This window comes from Diplotaxodon limnothrissa, linkage group LG12 (genome assembly GCF_057381915.1).
Source record: "Diplotaxodon limnothrissa isolate DT_005_m linkage group LG12, D_limnothrissa_male_GT1.1, whole genome shotgun sequence".
Lineage (NCBI taxonomy): Eukaryota > Metazoa > Chordata > Actinopteri > Cichliformes > Cichlidae > Diplotaxodon > Diplotaxodon limnothrissa.
Window position 1 is genome coordinate 33,772,269 of NC_140607.1, and position 5,162 is coordinate 33,777,430.

A 5,162-nucleotide genomic window follows, 5' to 3' on the forward strand; every position below is an offset into this window, starting at 1 on the left:
GCAACACCGCAGGAGAAATGCCAGCACAGGCATCCAGTATCCGTAGTTTCAGGTGCTGCACATCTCGTATCTTCACACCATAGACCTGCCTTCAACCGTAATGTGATGGTGCACCATCTTGCTGGAAAAACTCAGGGAACGTACCAGCTTCAGTGCACAAAGAGGGAAACACATCATCATGTAGCAATTTCAAATATCCAGTGGCCTTGAGGCTTCCATTGATGAAGAATGGACCCAATATCGTTGTACCCCATATACCACACCAAACCATCACTTTTGTTGTTCCAACAGTCTTGGAGGGACCCATCCAATGTGGGTGTAGCCTGGTCTCAAATATCTATTTTAGACCCTACAGGTTAAAGGGATATAAATATTGTCATGTAAAGACTTTATTGTAAATATTTCATATATGTGTTTAAAAGACAAAAAAAGAGTTTAAATGCATTAAAAACGTGTCTAAAATCACAATAAATAGAAGTCAATCATAACTTAAGTGTTCATGGAGTTATAAGTTACAAGAAAACCAAAGGTTTGTTATCTAATGTGAAACAAGGAAAACTTTGTATTTGCTGCAAGTTCTTTTACAAGTTCATTTTAGGTTGTCAATCTTGTATTTTCTTGTATCCCATTGGTTGATGTAAACCTATTGTCCAATCAGACATAAGGAAGGCGGGATCTAAGCGAGGAGGAAGGAAAAAACAAATAGTTATGTCTATAACTTCTGTTCCCTGAAGGAGAGGAACGAGGTACAACACATAAGTATGGGATATCACACCCTCGCGTGTCCTGGCTGAAGAAACCTTTAATCACGCCTTTAAGGCAGATGACGTGTGATGACACGCGCACGGCCCCGCCTGCACATATAGCCACTGTCATCACAGTCATCCCTCAGTTCGATAGCCGCTCTTCTCCGAGCCAAACTGCTCAGTGGGGCCACCTTGTGTTGTACCTCGTTCCTCTCCTTCAGGGAACAGATGTTATAGACATAACTATTCGTTCCCTTTCAGTCGATTCACTCGGTACAACACATAAGTATGGGACATATATACACGCCCCACAGAGCAGCCACCGAACCGGAATCGGACCACCACATCCTTAGTGAGTGGTAGACCCAGCAGAAAGGACAGCATGAGCCACCGAAGGGGCTGTAACGACCAACCAATAAAACCGCACAAAAGTGTGCATTGATGCCCAACTAGCTGCCCCACAAATATCAGCTACAGGCACCCCTTTAAAAAGAGCCTATGAGGTTGCCATCCCCCTGGTGGAATGAGCTCTTACCCCGTGGGGCAAAGCAAGACCACCGGTGCCGTATGCCAGTGAGATAGCTTCTATAATCCAATGGGACAGCCTCCGTTTGGACAGAGCTCTACCTCTATTTGGATCAGCGAAGCAGACAAACAGCTGGTCACATAAACGCACATTCTGAGTGTGCTCAATGTAGGTGCGTAGCACACACACTGGACAAAGAGAATGCATCCTCCTCTGCTCCTCAGATGCAAAAGGAGGGGAGCAAAAGCTCAGCAACTCAAACTCCATTGAGCTAGAAGATGCAGGCATGATCTTGGGAAAATAGGCAGCATTTGGACGCAATACGACCTTGTGGCCATCAGAAGAGAACTGTGTGCAGGAGGGATGCACAGAGAGCGCATGAAGGTCACCCACTCGCTTTGCCGAAGCCAAAGTGAGAAGTAATGCAGTCTTATATGAAAGAAATTTCATATCCACAGACTCAATGGGTTCAAACGGGGGGCTACAAAGGGCCTCCAGCACCAAAGACAAGTCCCAAGCAGGGACACTGGACTTAAGCACGGGCCTCAGCCGGCGAACTCCTTTCAGAAAACGTATGGCGAGGGGATGTGCACCTAGTGTCACCCCGTCAAAGCCAATATGACAGGCAGATATAGCTGCTAAATAAACCTTAATTGTCGAAAATGAAAGGCCCTTATCCAGCAGCTCCTGCAGGAATGTCAAAACATCCACAATAGAGCACTGAAATGGGAGAATGTGGCGGTCCTGGCACCATTGCTCGAAGGCTTGCCATTTGTAAGCGTACAAGCCTCTAGTAGATGAGGCCCTAGCACTCTGAATTGTCGCTATCACACTAGGTGGCAAACCCTTAGCAATCAAGTTTAACCTCTCAGCAGGTAAGCATGAAGGCGCCACAGATCTGGGCGCGGATGAAACGCTTCTCCTCCCGCCTGAGAGAGGAGATCCCTGCGGAGAGGAAGCTGCCAAGGACTCGCTGCTAGCAGGCTGATTATCTCTGCATACCACGACCTTGTGGGCCACCAAGGGGCCACTAGAATCAGAGAGAGGGGGAATGCCGACGCACTCTCTCTAGAACTGGAGATATCATTTCCACTGGGGAAAATGCATACAGGAGCACGTCTGGCCATTGGTGCGCTAGCGCGTCCAAGCCCAAGGGTGCATCGTGGTCGATTATGGAGAAGACCAGGGGGCAGTGAGTATTTACCCTGGAAGCAAAAAGATCTATTTGCGCCTTGCCAAATAGGTCCCAAATCTGAGCCACTATTAAAGGGTGTAACCTCCATTCTCTCACCAGAGGACCCCCCTGGAGAGAAGGTTCAGGTGGCCCGGGACATGGGTGGCTCTTAGAGACAGAAAATGAACACTGCACCATAACAGCAGAGAGCGAGACAGGAGCAGCCCGGGCTCCCTCCAAGGACTGAGAGCTAGCATGCAAGACGCAGTTACCGGCAGCCTCCTCCGGAGGTGACGCGATGTACACAAATGGTGAGAGAGAGTCCAGCGTTGAAACGCTCTCATTTTTAACAGTCCAAGTGGCACTACGGCGATCATAGATGCCATCATGCCCAACAAGCTTAATATCGTCTGGAAACGCAGTCTGCGTCCCAACTGAAACTGAGCGAGGCAGCGATGAAACGTGGCCACTCTGTGCTCCGACAAACATGCGCGGCTGGAAAGCGAGCATATTTCCAAACCGAGAAAAGTAATCTGCTGACTCGGGATTAGTGAGCTCTTTTGAAAGTTCACAGAGAACCCCAGTGTCTGAATGTGTGACAAAACCAGCGACAGCTGTGTCTCCACCTGCTCTCTGGAGCAAGCTACGAGAGCCCAGTCGTCTAGGTAGGCTAAGATGCGGATTCCTCTCTCTCTGAGGGGCGCTAGCGCTGCCTCGGCACATTTCGTAAAGGTGCGAGGAGCGAGCGACAGCCCGAACGGCAGAACTAGGTATTCGTAGGCTACGCCCTCGAATGCAAACCTCAGAAACTGCTTGTGTTTCGGGTGTATAACCACATGAAAATAAGCATCTGTTAGATCGATTGTTGCAAACCAATCTCCCGGGCCGACCGCATTCAAGAGCTGTCTGAGTGTTAGCATCTTGAACCTGTACGTTCGTAGATACGTGTTCAAGACTCGCAGGTCGAGGATGGGACGAAGCCCTCCCCTTTTTTCGGAACAACAAAATAACGGCTGTACCAACCTTTGTCTGTCTCCGAAGCGGGGACCACTCGTATTGCTCTTTTCTGCAATAGCGCCTTTATTTCCTCTCTGAGTATCATGGCCGCCTCGGTGTTGACAGTCGTGTTTACGACTCTTTGGAAACGAGGCGGCTTGACCCGGAACTGCAACCGGTAACCCATGGTAACGGTTCGCAGCACCCACGGAGAGGGGGCGCAAGCGCGCCATCGAGGGAAGTGAGCAGCCAGCCGGCTGACCTGCAGCACCGTCGACGGGGCGTTGTCGCCCCCCAGTGTGTCTGCAGGGGACTGCATCACCTGCCTGACCTGGCTCATTCTGCCTGCAGGCTGAGCATTTGATTGTTTGAGAATAAACAACACTCTTTATTGATTGTAACATGGAAACATGTACATTTATACATTTTGTTGGAGGCACCTTTTCTGGGGCACAACAATGAAAAACAGCGGGAACACTCGATGTGGTCACCTGAACATTTAACACACCTGAACAGGGAGTTACCTGAGGCATTTTGTGTGCAGGGGTTTTGTGCTTGGGAGACAGTGTTAGGAAAGTGCAGCGCCTTCTGGGGCTGACAACCTGAACAGAACTTAAGCTGGACCCCCTCTCCACTCGAAACCATAGCTAAGAGGGCTGAGGCTTCTTCCTCCTGGGCGTCGGGTCCCGCTGGGGGCCCGAGGGTGGGCCTTTGCTCCAGGCCGACTGGCGTGGAGCTCGGGCCGGAGGATGTGCTCTCCCTGGCGGCACACCCACTTCAGCAGTGGGCGCCGGTCTCTTGCCAGTTGGCAGAGGAGCGGCGGGCCTGTGAGAGCTAGCTGCGGGCTTGGGCTGACGTCTGGGGATGATGTCGCGCAGAGCTTCCGTCTGCTTCTTCCTCAGATCGAATCTAGCCTGAATGGCTTCAAGTGAATGTCCGAATAACCCAGCCGCAGACACTGGTGCGTCCAGATATACAGCCCTGTCCCTATCCGGGACGTCAGAGAGGGTCAGCCACAGGTGCCTCTGCGCCACTACTGTCGAAGCCATCCCTCTGCCCAGGGAGAGCGCTGCACAGCGAGACGCACGGAGGATGTAATCTGTGGCGACTCTGACCTTGTTAAGAAGAGGTGCCAGCGGGATGTCATCAGGAACCAGCGATCCGAGCTCCGTCAGGCACATTGCCTGGTACGTCTGGAGCATGGTGACAGAGCTCATGGCGCGAGCAGTGCCGGCCTGAGCTCGATAAATCTTCTCCAGCTGCGAAGCAGAGAATCTGCAGTGCTTGGACGGCAGAGTTGCGGGGCCACCGACACCATGGTTATGGGACGGGGCCAGATAAGCAGCCAGAGACGGCTCCATAGGGGGTGGGTTAGCTAAGCCAGCCCCCTCGGCGCCGTCCAATTCCATGTACTGTCCATAGCCGGGCACATTGACGCGGGTAGACAGAGGTTTGTCCCATGATGCTGTTAGCTCGCAGAGAACGTCTGGGAACATGGGAAGGCAGTTTTTGACCGTTGCGGGCTCCGGTGGGAGGAAAAACCCCGCGAACCGCGACGGCTTCTGAGCTGGCGGAGGAGAGGGCCAGTCCACCTGCAGCTTCTCAGCAGCACGGTGAAACAGGGAGAAAAGAGAGATGTCATCGTGGTCAACAGGCGCAGCAGCGGCGGCACATTGGGCCGACAATGAGCTCTCCTGCTCATCCTCCGACAAACCATGGA

At 51.9% G+C, this 5,162-nt stretch overlaps 1 pseudogene; it reads right to left on the reverse strand.

The window, feature by feature from the left end:
• Positions 1 to 1,095: 1,095 nt before the first annotated feature.
• On the reverse strand, positions 1,096 to 3,782 carry LOC146621713 (uncharacterized; annotated as a pseudogene).
• Between the last annotated feature and the right edge of the window lie 1,380 nt (positions 3,783 to 5,162).